Source organism: Mandrillus leucophaeus, unplaced genomic scaffold (genome assembly GCF_000951045.1).
Source record: "Mandrillus leucophaeus isolate KB7577 unplaced genomic scaffold, Mleu.le_1.0 Scaffold192, whole genome shotgun sequence".
In the NCBI taxonomy this organism is placed as follows: Eukaryota; Metazoa; Chordata; class Mammalia; order Primates; family Cercopithecidae; genus Mandrillus; species Mandrillus leucophaeus.
Genome location: NW_012101943.1, coordinates 1,211,596 through 1,228,894, shown reverse-complemented (window position 1 = coordinate 1,228,894; position 17,299 = coordinate 1,211,596).

Here is a 17,299-nt window from a genome sequence, read left to right as displayed (position 1 = left end):
ATCTAAGATCTAGCATTTTACTCTGCAAAATACAGCACCTTTGGGGATGTTTAGAATCTTTCCATTTATCTACAAGGCATTTCTACTTCAGTGTCTCTCCACCCACAGGTACCCCATGGAAGAAGCTTAATAATAGTTCACAATATGTATGTATATATTAGAAAATGCCTGGCAAATAGTAAGTTCTACATAAATGTTACTTAATCATGTGCATTATATATATATATATATACACACATACACACACACGCATATATATATATTCATTCATTCATTCATTCACTTAATCCTTTCAATTCTATGAAGTAAGTACTGTCACTCTCATTTTATACATAAGGAAACGGAGGCTCAGGGTGACTACATAACTTTTTCATTTTATGATTAGTAAATAGAAGAGCAGAGATTTCAACCAGGGGTCCTTGAGACCATACTGATGAATGCATCAATGAGCAACGAAGAAACAATAGGCTCTAACACCTAATACCAATCTTTGTGTGCCTCAGCTACTGGTCTCATGATTAGTTTCTTTTGCTTTTTTCTTTTTTAAAAAAACCGTATTGGTTTTTGTTCATTTTTTTAATTGTTGTATTGGGTTTTTTTATTTTTGTTTTTATTTCAATAGTTTAGGGTGTACAGGTGGTTTTTTGTTACATGGATATGTTCTTTAGTGGTGATTTCTGAGATTTTGGTGCACCCATCACCCAAGCAGTGTACACTGTCCCCAGTATGTAGTCTTTTATTCCTTACCCCTCCACCCGCTTCCCTGCCACCTACTCCCCAAAGCCCATTAGAATATTCTTATGCCTTTGCATCCTCATCCTCATAGCTTAGCTCCCACTTTTAAGTGAGAATATATAATTCAAATGACAGGTTTCTCTATCACTTATTATTTTCAAGCCCTTGTCTGGGGTTCTGAATTCTGCCACCTACTCTCCATGACTATGGACTACTCTCCCTGTGCCTACATTTACGACATCTGCAACACTCCCACCTGTGCTGACATCCTAAACTCTGTCCCCATCTTCCCAGCCCAGGCTTCCTGGGACATGTTCTTCTCTTTGATAACATACTGATCATATATATATTTGTTTATTTACTGTTATTAGATCCCTTTACCCTCAGCTCCTGTGGCATCCTATTTTTAATCACTATGACTTTATAATAATGTTCGGTGATTGGCTCAGCAAATATTTTCTCCTTGCTCTCTCTCTTCAAAACTTTATTATCCAGCTGAGCATGGTGGCTCATGCCTGTAATCCCAGCACTTTGAGAGGCCAAGGAGGGTGGATCATGAGGTCAAGACATCGAGACCATCCTGGCCAACATGGTGAAACCCTGTCTCTACCGAAAATACAAAAAATACTGGGTGTGGTGGTGCGCGCTTGTAGTCCCAGCTACTCAGGAGGCTGAGGCAGAATTGCTTTAACCCGGGAGGCAGAGGTTGCCGTGAGCCGAGATCACGCCACTGCACTCCAGCGTGGTGACAGAGTATGACTCCATCCCCCTCCAAAAAAAAATTATTATTCATCACCATAGTTTTATTCATTTAGAAGGTCAGAATGACACCAGAATCATATTGCTGAAAGTTTTTTTAAAGGAGGTTTTATTAGAATTTCATTAAACATATAAATTAGTTTGAAAAAAATGATGTGTTTATGGTATTCACACACCCCATCTAAAAATATAGTTCACCTCTCTCTCTCAGGTGTCCTGTTGTGTTAGGGTAAATCCGTGAAATAGGATACCCTGAATGACTGTTATATCAAATATGATATTTGTACTTTTATTGCTATTCTGAATGGTATCTTTATTTCATTATTCTTTTTCCTAGCTGATAGTTACTACTTAATAGAAAAGTTTTTATTCCTCTACTTTTAAATCCGTCACTTAATTAAATTTTCTTATTACAGCTAATGGTTTTTTAATGGATTTTTTTGTGTTGTGTCCATGGGAATAATACTATCTAAAACTAATAATAATGTCTACGTTTTCTGTACCCATACCTAGAAATTCCAGGGCAACATTAAATAAAAGTAGTCATAGTGGGCATACTTAGTGCACTACTAATTATGGAGGAAATGTTTCTGTTATTTCATTCTTAAGTACATAATGTAGAATTGGAAACATAGAATGATATTCATTATCTTGTTAAAAACATCTCACACTTCTAGTTCACTGAGAGACTCATTTTTATCAGAAACTTGAAATATTTCATGTTCTTCCGTTATTAATATAGTATGCTTTATTTCTAGCTTTTTTAGCTGAAACATCTTTATATCTCCAAAATAAAACTTGTTTGGTCTTGATACATTAGTCTCTTAATTTACTGCTGAATTTAGTATTTGACACCTGCATGTATAGAGTTTGTTCTGTTTTTCCTGTCTATGTTGTATTTGACTGGATTTGTTATCAGAATTTCCCTAAATTTAAAAATAAACTGGAATTATTATAAAGTTGAAAACAACAGATGCTGGTGAGGCTGTGGAGAAAAGGGAACACTTTTATGCCATTAGTAGGAATGTAAATTAGTTCAGCTTCTGTGGAAAGCAGTTTGGAGATGTCTCAAAGAACTTAAAACAGAGCTACCATTTAACCCAGCAATCCCGTTACTAGGTATATACCCAAAGGAAAATAGGTACTTGTACCAGAAACACACATGCACTTATGGTAGTAGTTCCACACTTCACAATAGCAAAGACATGGCATCATCCTAGGTGCCTATCAATGGTGGATTGGATAAGAAAAATGTGGTACATATACACCATGGAGTACTATGCAGCCATAAAAAGAATGAACGTGTGTCCTTTGCAGCAACGTGGATGGAGCTAGAGGCCATTATCCTAAGCAAATTAACATAGGAACAGAAAACTAAATGTCACATGTTCTCACTTATAAGTGGGAGCTGAACATTGAGCACCCATGGACACAAATATAGGAACAACACACACTGCATAATACTAGACAGGGGAGGGAGGAAGCAAGAGTCAAACACTACCTATTGGATACTCTGCTCACTACCAGGGAGCAATATACCTATGAAACAAACCTGCGCATGTACCCTCTGTATCTAAAAGCTGAAAACAATAAAAATACAAAATACAAATGAACTGGAAAGCTTTTTATCTTTTTCTACACTATTTAACAGTTGACATATTATGTCTTCAAAGCCTGAAATAATTCAAATTGGTAAGACTATCTAACCCTACCAACTTTTTTGTAATTAATACTTCGATAATTTTAAAAGTTTTTGCTTATTTATTTCTTCAGCTTATCAATTTCACCCCTATTCCATTTTGGTTATTTATAATTTCTCCAAAAAATGATTTTACTGAGATTTTCAGGTTTGAGAGCATAAAGAAAACTGTACATACCTTTTACTTGTAATTTTGATAATCAACCATTTATAAAATTACTGTTTTTCTCTATTTTTCTTAATCCAACTTAGCTATGGTTTTTCTACCTATTTTATACTTTTTTAAAAGAATGAACTCCTGAATTTATTTACCAATGCCATGAATTTTTCTGTATTATAATTTATTAACTTCTAAATTTATATTCAGTATACTTCTGCTTTTTCCATGTTTATTTTGCTGTAATATTTCCAACTTTTAAATTGAATGCCTTATTTGTTTGTTGTCATTTGTTCTTTTTAAATAACAAGAATATATACAGCTATAAATTTTTATCTGAGACTGTTTCACCACAGCACAAAACTTTTGATATATATTGTACTCATTCTTTTCAAATAGTCTGTACATTTTTCCTCTAATACAATCCTTTGCTTTTATTATGTCAAGTTTATACTGGCTAATTCAACCACAGTATCTTGTGCTTTCATATTTCATATTTTTAAAATTTTTATCATTTGTATTATCTAAATGGACTACATTTCCTTTACCTTTATCTTATTTAGTAAAAAATTTCAAAGCCACTATAACTCTGATACCAAAGTCTGCCTACCGGGTTCAAGCGATTCTCCTGTCTCAGCCTCCCGAATAGCTGGGATTACAGGTGCCCGCCACTGCGCCTGGCTCGTATTTGTATTTTTAGTGGAGACAGGGTTTCACCATATTGGTCAGGCTGGTCTCGAACTCCTGACCTCAGGTGATCCACCCACCTTGGCCTCCCAGAGTGCTGGGATTACAGGCATGAGCCACCGTGCCTGACCCCAAAGCACTTTTTAAAAAGACCATGTCATTATAGAAAAATGAAATTCCTAATGAAGATTCAACAAATCAAATAGAAAAGGGAACTAAAAACACATTACAACCAAATAACATTTAGTGTAGGAATGTAAGGATTGTTCAACTTAGAAAATCTATTAAATAAAAAGATGAAAAATAATCAAAGCATCTTGTCAACAGATGCCAAAAAAGTTAATTTAATGAAATTCCAGGTACTTTGCTAATGAAAACCTTCAACAAGCTAATGATTGAAGAAAAATTCCTTAATCTAATTAAAGCCATTATAAGAAACCTACAAGAAAACTTTACACTTAATCATGAAATATTAAAAGTAACTTAACTAAGTAACATGACAAGGCTGTCCATTATGGCCATTATTAGTTAACATTACAGTGCAGGTTCAAAGAAAAATACATAAACAAAAGTTAAAATGATCAGAACAAAAGCAGAAAATCAGCTATTTTTAAAAAATAATCTTTTTGCCTAGGTAAGCCAGATAAATCAGTTGGAAAACTATTAGGATAAGATGGCTAAATAAAATCAACAACAATGACAAATCAACAGATTTTTCTACAACTTAACAATAATAGATTAGCAAATTTAATTTAAAAAAAAAAAGATCCAATTCACTACAGCAACGAAGCCCATGAAATGACAATAATCCTAACTCAAATGTGAAAAGCCTTAGAGAAGCTGTAAAACTCCTCCAGAGGAAAGAAAAACTCAAATTAACAGAGAGACGTAGTACGTCTCTGTATGGAAAGATTTAATATTGCAAAAATGTAACTTCTTCCCTATTAGTCTAAACTGATTATTGGACTTGACAGCCAATTCTAAAGTTCATGAACAAGAATATATAGGACAACTTCTAGAAATGTGAAAAGCAACAAGTGGTGACTTACTCTACATGATATAAAAATTTTCTTCAAACTATTGTAATTTAAATGATGCAGCAATGGCACAAGAATAGGCCAACATATCATTGGCACAGAGTAAAGGTTTCAGGAACAGACCCGCGTATAAGATGGGAATTTAATTCAAGGTAAAGTTTGTATTTCAAATGCTAAGAGAGAATGCCTTAAGAGACTTCTGAATGAAGACCACAGAATAAGCAGATGAAGAAAAACTCACCACCACTACACAATTCTAATCCCAAAAATTAGAATTGCCATGTCTGCGGGGGAAAGAAGGCTCAGCAGAAAAACAGAAAAGGAAAATCTCCTGGTGCAGGAAATAAAAAACCTGCCTTACTGAGTAGGAGGTGAAGCTCTCTGTCCCAGGGAAATAATTGGATTTGATGTATGCTTAGAAATTTATACTTTATTATTTATTACTGCATTATATCAAGAATCCAGATAGAGTAGTCCTGTTGCGAACTTATTGCCTGCCAACACAAGAATGCAAACCAAAAGCCTTATGGTTATTGGCAGGAATAGAATTTACCTAGAAGCCCTTTCATCTATAGCATCTCACCTCCAGCAAGGAAGATGTGAAAGAAACTAGGCTTGTGGGCACTGTACTACCGCAATGAAATTGTTTGTCTTATTCTCGACTGGACTCAAAAACTTTCTGACCTGGGTACATGTCTTCAAACTTCTTGGTCCTCCAGTTTGAGTGACAGGTCTAGTTCTGATAATGGTGATGATGTTGATAAGGATAAGAAGCCAGAGCAGGAATTCTCTATTCCTCGTCCCTCAGGTTCTCATAATTATAGTTAATCCCTATCACTCCATCATCATCACCATCCTAAAGCACTCTGATTATATGTTCATAAATAACTATAAGATTATCTACAAAATCAATTACAGAAACCTCAGTATAAAGTACCCAAATGACACTAACCTTAACCGCCGCTATGAGATGAAAACCTTGTAGTCACTCTTCAGTTTCCCTTGACTGTCTCCTTCCTTCCAAAGATGCTGCCTGATTCCAAGAGCTTATCCATACCAAATGACAGCTCTACTTCTGGACTAAGATGAAATGACATGCTGCCGTTATGATAGCTAAGCTTCCTAAGTAGCTATAGGAGGATGAATGCTGGAACCACAGGTGAACTTGGCCAATGGAAACCAGGAAATGGGAAGGAGGTGGGCCAATTACATTTCGCCCTCCTTTCTCTCTCTCACGAACTACTCCGGAATTTAGCTCTTCCTCCCTGGCCTCTCAGACAATATTTGAGTGCCAAGCGAACACTCCCACAATATGACTTCGCATGTCTCCACTGACTCTTCAAGAAGTGGTCTCCACTGCTTCTCCTTGCCTCTTCCCTTGCCTCACTCCACTTTTTCCTCAATCTCACTGCCCTTGTCTTGTGTTTCTCCAATGAAAATTACTTTTAATCCTTAACTCAGTCTCTGCTTTTTAGAAGGACCAGTTAAAGACCCAGCCTAGTTAGCAAGACAGGTTGTGCCATCCCTTATTTCTCAAATTGGATAATACTCTGAATACTGAACAGACAGAAATCCAACTCAATCCCCATATTCATCTCCCTCTCCCCATATATGCTGCAGTAACAACTACTAGGGAATTCTATCAAAACAATTGGCTATAGCAGTTTACCAATGAATAAGACACCAAATAGTTTGGTTAAATGTCACCTTCGTTAGAGTAAACACTTTTTTTTTTTTTTTTTCTGTTTGTTGTGCTGAGTTGTCTGATTCTCAATAATACCCATGCTGCTTTTGCCATATCAAGACCAAGTGCAGCACGCAGTTTATAGGTTGGTGCCTCACTAACTTGAAAGTTATGCTCAATTTCAGTCTCCCACTATCACTCCCTGGGAGATCTTATCAAAGTTACTGATAGCTATATGCATATGAGCAATACCTCAGCTCTCATTGAGGACTCATCTGAACCTGATGCCATTTTTCACTGGTACAAAAGTGAAGCGATGAAGAAAGAAGAGTTTTCTGAGGCATATTAAGATATAAAAGCTCTAGGAAGGTTTTTGAGATGGCTGAAGCCTATAGAACTAAGAGAGAAGATGAGGATCTGTCATTTAACTTGTCTTCTGCTAGCTTTGATACTCCATTATCTTGAATGAGTCATATATCTATTCTCTTAACTATCCACAGCGATTTTTAAAGGTTGTTTCCAAAAACAATTTTAAAGAATAATACAACTTTGGGAGGCGGAGGCAGGTGGATCACCTGAAGTCGGGAGTTCAAGACCAACCTGACCAACATGGAGAAACCCCATTTCTAATAAAAATACAAAGTTAGCCAGGTGTGGTGGCACGTGCCTGTAGTCCTAGCTACTCTGGAGGCTGAGGCAGGAGAATCACTTGAACCTGGGAGGCGGAGGTTGCGGTGAGCTGAGATCGCACTATTGCACTCCAGCCTGGGCAACAAGAGTGAAATTGTCTTAAAAATAAATAAATAAATAAATAGAATAATACAGAGCTAGAGTCTTTGTTTTAAACATTGTTTCTTAACAGTTTATATTTTCTTTTTTAAGAATGATTTTTAAGGTGGAAGAATGGGAGTAGGGGTGAGGAATGAAATACTAACTAAGGGTACAATATATACCACTCGGATGATGAGTATATTAGCCCGGAAGTCACCACTACATATCAATATACAAAACTACATTTGTGTCCCTAATTCTATTTTTTAAATTTAAATTAAAAAATAATTTTTGTATTTTTATTCAGTCTTGTAACCATATTTCTGCCATTCATTTATACTTTTGCGTTTAACTAATTTCAGTATTCATTGCCAGTTTTCTTTGCATTTTTTTGCCATAAGTTATTGGGGTACAGGTGGTATTTGGTTACATGAGTAAGTTCTTTAGGGGTGATTTGTGAGATTTTGGTACGCTCATCACCCAAGCAGTATACACTGCACCATATTTATCGTCTTTTATCCCTAGCCCCCTCCCATTCTTCCCCTAGAGTCCCCAAAGTTCATTGTATCATTCTTATGCCATTTTTCTTTCTTATATCTTAGCTCCCACATGTCAGTGAGAACGTACATTTGGTTTTCCATTCCTGAGTTACATTACATAGAATGATAGTCTCCAGTCTCTTCCAGATCACTGCAAATGCTGTTAATTCATTCATTTTTATGGCTGCATAGTATTCCATAGTATATAGATATACCATAGTTTCTTTGTCCAGTCATTGATTGATGAGCATTTGGGTTGGTTCCACGATTTTGCAATTGTGAACTGTGCTGCTATAAACATGTGTGTGCAAATATCTTTTTTGAATAATGACTTCTTTTCCTCTGGATAGATACCCAGTAGTAGGATTGCTGGATGAAATGGTAATTCTACTTTTAGTTCTTTAAGGAATTCCAGTTTCCCATAGTGGCTGTACTAGTTTACATGCCCGCCAGCAGTGTAGAAGTGTTCCCTGTTCACCACATCCATGCCAGCATCTACTGTTTTTTCATTTTTTGATTATGGCCATTTCTGGCAGGAGTAAAGTGGTATCACATTGTGGTTTTGATCTGCATTTTCTCATCATTAGTGATGTTTAGCATTTTTTTTCATATGTTTGTTGGCCATATGTATATCTTCTTTTGAGAATTGTCTGTTCATGTTCTTAGCCCACTTTTTGATGGGATTGTTTGGTTTTTTTCTTACTGATTTGAGTTTGTTGTAGATTCTAGATATTAGTCTTTTGTCAGACATATAGATTGTGAAGATTTTCTCCCACTCTGTGAGTTATTCCTGTTATTCCTGGTCTCCCACTCTGTGGGTTATTCCTGTTATTCCTGAGTTATTCTGACTGTTCCTTTTGCTGTGCAAAAGCTCTTTAGTTTAATTAGGCCCCAGCTATTTATCTTGGTTTTTATCGCATTTGCTTTTGGGTTCTTGGTCATGAAATCCTTGCCTAAGCCAATGTCTACAAGGGGTTTTCCAATGTTATCTTGTAGAATTTTTGTAGTTTCAGGTCTTAGGTTTAAGTCTTTAATCTATCTTGAGTTGATTTTTGTATAAGGTGACAGATGAGGATCCTGTTTCATTCTCCTACGTGTGGCTAATCAATTATCCCAGAACCATTTGTTCAAAAGGATGTCCTTTCCCCACTTTATGCTTTTGTTTGCTTTGTCGAAGATCAGTTAGCTGTAAGTATTGGATTTATTTCTGGGTTCTCTATTCTGTTCCATTGGTCTATGTGCCTATTTTTATACCAGTACCATGCTGTTTTGATGATTATGGCCTTATAGTATAGTTTGAAATCAGGTAGTGTGATGCCTCCAGATTTGTTCTTTTTGCTTAGTCTTGCTTTGGTTATGTGAGCTCTTTTTTGGTTCCATGTGAATTTTAGAATTGTTTTTTCTATTTCTGTCAAGAATGATGATGGTATTCTGATGGGGATTGCATTGAATTTTAGATTGCTTTGGCAGTATGGTCATTTTCACAATATTGATTCTACCCATCCATGAGCATGAGATGTGTTTCCATTTGTTTGTGTCATCTATGATTTCTTTCAGCAGTGTTTTGTAGTTTTCCTTGTAGAGGTTTTTGTTAGGTATAGTCCTAAGTATTTTTTTTTTTACAGCTATCATAAGAGGGGTTGAGTTCCTAATTTGGTCTGTGCTTGGTTGCTGTTGGTGAATAGTGGTGCTACTAATTTGTGTACATTGACCTTTTATCCAGAAACTTTGCTGAATTATTTTATCAGTTCTAGGAGCTTTCTAGAGGAGTCCTTAGAGTTTTCAAGGTAAACAATCATATCATCAGCCAACAGTGATAATTTGACTTCCTCTTTACTGATTTGGATGCCCTTAATTTCTTTCTCTTGTCTGATTGCTCTAGCTAGGAGTTCCAGTACTGTGTTGAATAGGAGTGGTGAGAGTGGGCATCCTTGTCTTGTTTCAGTTCTTAGAGGGAATACTTTCAACTTTTCTCCATGCAGTATTATGTTGGCTGTGGTTTGTAATGGATGGCTTTTATTACCTTAAGATATGTCCCTTGTATGCCAATTTTGCTGAGAGTTTTAATCATAAAGGGACATTGGATTTTGTCAAATGCTTTTTCTGCATCTATTGAGATGACCATGTGATTTTTGTTTTTAATTCTGTTTATGTGGTGTATCACATTTATTGTCTTGCATATGTTAAACCATCCCTGCATTCCTGGTATGAAACCCACTCGATCATGGTCGATGATCTTTTTGATATTATCTTGTTGGATTTGGTTAGCTAGTATTTTGTTAAGGATTTTAGCATCTACATTCATCAACAATATCGGTCTACAGTTTTATTTTTTGGCTGTGTCCTTTCCTGGTTTGGGTATTAGGTTGATGCTGGTTTCATAGAATGAATTAGGGAGGGTTCCTTCTTTCTCTATCTTGTGGAATAGTGTCAAAAGGATTGGTACCAATTCTTCTTTGAAGGTCTGGTAGAATTCTGCTGTGAATCTGTCTGGTCCTGGACATTTTTGTGTTTGTAATTTTCAAATTACCATTTCAATCTCGCTACTTGTTATTGGTCTGTTCTGGGTATCTAATTCTTCCTGATTTAAGCTAGGAGGGTTGTATTTTTCCAGGAATTTATACATCTCTTCTAGGTAGTCTAGTTTATGTGCATAAAGGTGTTCACAGCAGCCTTGAATGATCTTTTGTATTTCAATGGTGTCAGTTGTAATATCTCCCCTTTTGTTTCTTAGTGAGGTTATTTGCAGGTACCATTGTTTTGATCATGCTCTTTGTTGCCTATGTACATTGATTTTTTTGTTTGTTTGTTGTTTTTGTTTTTTTCTTAACTTGTATTTTTGTTTTATAGGTCCCCTGTGATTTATGCTTTAAAGAGATTCTGTTTTGATGTGTTTCCAGGATTTGTTTCAAGATTTAGAGCTCCTTTTAACAGTTCTTGTAGTGGTGGCTTGGTAATTTGTCAACTTTTCCTCAAACACAGTGAGCCTTTTAATCTGTATGCTGAGAAATATTTTCTTCAGTGATTTCTTTTAGTATCTGCGACAATTACTTATTCTTCATAAATCTTCACATTTTAACATTTTTCTCCACTGCATGTCCTCTGTAAATATTCTTTTTCATGATATTTAAAACTCTAATTAATGTTTGCCTCTGCATTATGGAAGAAGTCATTAAATTGGCTTTCATATTGCTACTCTCTGTTATTGATTTTATATTAACATTCTGCTGTGTCTGATGCTGATTTTAATTCTGTTTTGTATTTTTAATTGCTATGTAATCTTTTTTCATTGCATTCAGCTTCAGCTTCACCTTGAAATAGTGGCTTTTGAGCTCACTCTGTAACTTTTTCTCTTTTTATAGCTTTTCATTCCTATTTTATAGATGCCATATCGTTACTTATGTTACTGTGGATGCTAACTTTTTCTAAACTTTTTTCTGACACCAAGAATTCATCATGTGAAGAAACTGTCATTCCTCTGAATTTTAACAATTATGTAACATCTCTTGTATTCCAACATAATTTTACATGTTGAGCAACATCCCAGCTGTTGTTGAAGTCTGTTATTATTTTTCAGTTTACTCCTCGTGGAATGAGAAAAGATCTATCTAGTCCCAATGTTTGCTAACACACAGGGATTATGGCTTAGCTTTAACACAGCTTATTACAATTGGAGGGTATAATGATATATTAGCATATAACTTGATTTCCAGGGTTTAGAGATACTCTGCTATTATGGCTCTGCTGGATTTCAGTGAAATCATTAATCCTATTCCTGCTATTTGACTCTCTGACTTGGTGAACCATTAGAGTATTAGGGCTGTTCTTTTTGTTCCCACCCACAGCCTTTTTATATATTGCTACTCTATCTCCAGTAATACAAAGTAAAACTGTTTGCCACCTCCCCACCCCAAATGCTGATTTCTTGTCCTGTTGTTTTCTGGAAGTTTCAGTATCCAAATGAATGTTGAAAAAGAGGTACTAATGAGGAATGTGAAAATAAGGGTTGGGACATGGAGACAGTACTCAGATAGGACTATAAAGACCCCAATCAGAAGGCAAGCAAAGGAATGAGAAAGGGATGATGATGGGTTAGTTAAGTTTCAGGTGGCAAAATAGATGTCAACATCACTTCAGCTCCATTTGTCTTACAAAATAGAAAATTATGCCAGAAACTGGCAATAGATAAGGTGTAGCTTAGATTTAAAGGTATTTTGAGTTTGAGTGTAGTGGGGGGACAGTGGTTCATAGGGAGAGAGTGTGTCCCTTTACAGTAGACATCATAGTAGAAAGCAGGGGGTCAGTCAAGGGAGTATTGACATGTATATTTCAACACAGAAGTTTCTATCCTTAGATCTGCAAAAATCTGCTAGGAAATTGTTGAAATTGCCCACTATCTAAAAACTCTTGAAGCTGACAACTGCTTCATATGCCTGAAGGTAAAATACAGATAAATTCAACCTCCACTGGAATCAGGTGGAAGAGGATAAAGATTTAGTGTTCTAAATGCACTATTAATTTATGATGAAGTCACTGAAAATACTCATATCTTATGAATAATATTAATTACCGCTAGCAGAGTGTTGCTGTTCCATTTGGGCTTGCAAATGTCAGCAGAAACCCAAGTCTGTCACAAATCAGCATAATAAGATAATATTTCTGAAATATCACCAGATGTATTTTCATTTTCTAAAACTCTTGTTTCATACATGGAAGCTGAGGCACCCAGCACTTCAGAGGAAGGAAACATACAGCCAAGAACAACAAAGAAATTGTCCAAATGTTGACTTTCAAAACAAACTTTCTAAAAGAGCATAAATAGAAACAATAGTCTTTAGTTGCCAGGGCCAGGCATTGGAGAGAAAGGAGTTCTCTTAATCAAATAGTGTCCCTTTAAATATCCAGAATTATCTCTGGCTAATGCTTTTCTCCTTTTGCCTAAACTAGCTGTGTTTCTATTACATGTAGTAAAAAGAATCCTTTATCAATATATTGCTTTTTTAATGTGCTAAACTCTAGCTTCAATGTATAATACTCAGTTAACTGAGCTCTGGGATCAAAATTAAGAACCCCAAATTTTATATTTACTTATTACTGCCTTTCGATGTAAGGTTGAGCAATCCATCAGTTTGCTGTTTTCAGTTTAATGGATTTCACCTACAACTCCATCTTTTCTTTGAAGTCTTTCCTGGCTGTGGATAAAAGCAGTCTGTCTCAGTACTGATTCTTCCGTCTATTAATATGATCTCTTGCAACATACTTAAAAATTAGCATATAATATCCCTACCTCTTTTACTAATTTGATTTTAGCATAATATTTCTTTTATTTACTTGTTTGGAGATTTGCTCTGGGTTTGACCACAATAGCAACAGCTTGTGTTGCTCCATGACGGTGCCTACGGAGGTTAGAAATTGGATCTTTCTGTCTTCTCCTGAAAGCACCTTCTTCAGCACCACATGCATTTTTCACTGTGCTCCATTTTAGCATTTCCATTTATTTAACTCGTCTTCTACTTGGTAGTTTCATTTGGTTGTTAATTGTTCATTTGCAATATAAATTCTCTTTTATTGCTAGCGTCCAGTGAATAGGAAGTGTGTGTTTTGTTCCATGGACTTACTTTCATTATCGTCCTAGTACATAAGTATGAGTTTACCTGAGTTTACTATGTGTGAAGTGCCCTGTAAAGGGAATTTCACAGACGGGTCCATATCTATTCATTTATTCATTCAAGAAACATTTATTTAGTTCATGAGGATAAAGAGAAAAACAAAAGACACTCATTTTCCTGGGGACGTCACAGAGTAGAGAAGGGGACAGACAAAATCAGTTATGGCAACAAAGAGTAACAAGGCTGTGAAACGTGACTAAAATAATATTGAAGCTTGACTCCTTTATTCACTAGAATTTGTTAATGATTATGTTATAAGACTACTGAAACAACTGCTGAACAGGTTATTATAATTACTGAAAAATGTTCAGAACTGGGGAGGAATTGAGATTTCTGGCTTCTACCTCAGATTTCAATCTTGAATCACATAGCCTCTTGGGTTCTGTTCTCTCTATAAAAGGAGAATGCTACACAAGATGGCCTCCAACATTCTATCTGGCTATCACATGCTACAAATCTGTAATTCTAAAGGCTACAGAAGAAGCTTCTCTACAACTAGTTCAAACTGCAACCTCTCAATAACACACATCTTTGAAGTTCTGGTTCACTGCCATCTTATCTAGCTATGTTTAATCTCCTCTCAAGATGAACTATCTGCGTGGGAATTAAAAATTGGACACATTATTGGTGACTATACCACATTCCTGTGAATCAGACCAATAGCCATCTGGCCCTTGAGTGTGTTTGAAAACACTGCCAAGCTTGGGGAAGGGCCCTTACTCAGGCGTCTGGCAAGTATTGAGTCAGAATCTCTCTGTGATTGGAGTTCTTTGTTGGAAAAACTGCTTGTGCTTGGGAAGGCTGTATTGGCTGTGCTGTGGGCATCACTTAGCTAATAGGAACATGGCCTGGAAAATAAACAGTGAGAATGTCCTGGCAATGCTTTCCTTTATGCCCCCCGCGTCAGTCACTCTCAGTTCATTTGTGGTGTGTATGTGTATATACGTTAGGTTTCCTTAGCACGTTCTTGGCAGGAAAAAAAGAAATACCTCCTCTTATTTTGAAGTCTCCCCCATCTAATTAATACATACACATTGGCTTAGAACACAGCATCTTTTATAAAGAATAAATACCTCATGCTTTGAGAAGTCTCATGGGAAGCATCACAATTACTTGTCTGGAACCATTTTATACCGGGCCATTTTTGAGTGAGTGAGGAACCTAGAATAACTGGAAAACTAAAAGTTTCTCATTATTTCTAAGTCAGTAACAGAAATTTACTTAATCAGATTAATGGATTGACATTTTAATCTTGCACTGTTATTTATTTTACTCAGCTAAAACTTTTTTGAGTTTGATCCTTAACCTGGGCATGGTATTAAATGCTGTACCTGAGATAATTGATGCTTCTCTTAGTAAACCTAAGGGTTAGGTGAAATTGTTTCCCCTGTTTTAGAGATGAGAAAACCAAAGTTTAATGCTTTTTTCATTTAGAAAAAAAAGCGCAGCTCACTGCCAGCACTCATTTAATTTTACATAAACGCTTTTTTGAGGCTAAAGCCAATCTGACTGATTTTCAATGTGAAAATAAAATATAAAAACTGTTCTTGGAGTTACTTCTAAACAAAACTAACATCAGAATCATCCATTTCAGAAAAATCAAATTCATCAAATGAATCGTTGGCCAACAACTGCTCGTTGTAGGAATGCTACGTTTTCTAGGATTTGACATTTTCAGTGATGGAGAATTACTATATTTTTGTAAATGAAAATACCACTACTAAAAACAGAATGGTATCAATAGAATGATGTCTCTTGTTTCCAAAGTCGATATAGTAGAGCGATTTGAAAATAATAATAAAAGTGAGATATTTTGTGGCAAAGTTATCTTAGAGTAAACACTGCAGCTGCTGGCAAGTCATCTCAAGGAAAACAGGAAAAGGGTTAAAGAAGTTTAGACAGGAACTTTCCCAAAGTCCTACAGGTATAGGTAGTGGTATTAAGGCTTGAAGCTTACTCCAGACCATTTTACTCTTACTCCAAAACCATTTTCCTAAGCACAACAATACACTCTCTCACAGTGAAGGCTCTGCAGTCAGGCCACAGGAGTTCTAATTTTGGCTCTACCACCGACCAGCTGGACAGCACTGGACTAGTTTCTGAAATTCTTTGTACCTCAGTTTTCTTAACTATAAATTTGAAAATAATAAAATGTAATTTTTATGGTTGGCGAGAAGTCAATTAAATACTTACAAAACCTCACGTATAGTAAATGCTGAACAAATGGTAGCTGTTTTAATTTTTGTTCATTCAGCATAGCACTGGCTGAATGAACTAAAGACAAATTATCAGGAAAGATCAAGATAAATATATGTCGTCCATATCCAAGGGCCATATAGTCTAGGGGAGAGAAGAGATATGTAATGAAATAATTCAACACAAGGCAGACAATAAAAAAGAGAGAAAGAGATACAAAATGCTATAAGGGCTCAAATGAAAAAAAGAGTATATCCAGTTGGAAGAGAACAAGATATTTAATTAAAAAAAAAAAAAAAGGCATTAGAATTGGACCAAAAATGAATGGAGCATTTAAACTGATGGTCATATAATTCTAGACACTGGGATCAAAAAAGAAAAATCCCACTGTCTGATGGTGTTTTATGTCCACATATCAGATTATAAAATCATGAAGAGCAAAGACTGCTTCTGTTGTTCCCTCCTGAGTACTGCAAAACAAATGTTGTGGTTGTTCTGAATGTCAGTATTCACGCACATCACCAACCCCTAGGGACCAGTTTGTTCACAATTGTGGCAGCAGCCTGCACCCCACACCATCATCTCCCACTCCATTGCAAGTCTTCGGCACCTTGTAAGTCGTCCATATCTGTGGGCACTGGAAACTAGAGAGAATTTTGTAAGGAGAAGGCCCACACGCAAGGTTAAGGAGGTCCATATATACCATATGGAATTTTAAGGAGTATGCCCAAAGAAATTATTGGTCAGAGACTCACAATGATATAATATTTTCGAGCAATTATCAGTAGTTCTAGAAGATTTAGCAATTGGCTTCCTAACTGCTTCTTCCACTCAATTCCCTCCTAATACCAGACTTATATTTTCAGCTGCTTTATTGACGTTCCACTTGAACGTTTCACTCCAAGCTAAAATATGAAACACTAAGTTGATGATCTCTCTCCCTACCTCGTGTTCTTCTTTTTTCTTTGTCTGTTAATGATCCACCATTGTTCCATTTGTCTAAAATCTAAACGACCGCCATCCAATAGAAATAGAATGTAAGCCACATATATAATTTTAAATTTTCTAGTAGCTACACTACACATTTTTAAAGAAACAGGTTAAATTAGTTTTAAATATATTTTATGTAATGCAGTAAATACTAAATATTAGCATTTCAACATGTAAGCAATGGGATATTTACATTCTTTAATATAAAAACCTTAGAAATCCAGAGTATATTTTACAATTACAGTACCTCAGTTTAGACCATCCACAGTTCAAGTGGCAAGTTGCTACAATATTGCTGGGGCAAAGACCCAGACAATTACTGGATCTTTGTTACATAGACAATGCAGATCTGTCTACATCTGAAAAGTGACTCTTC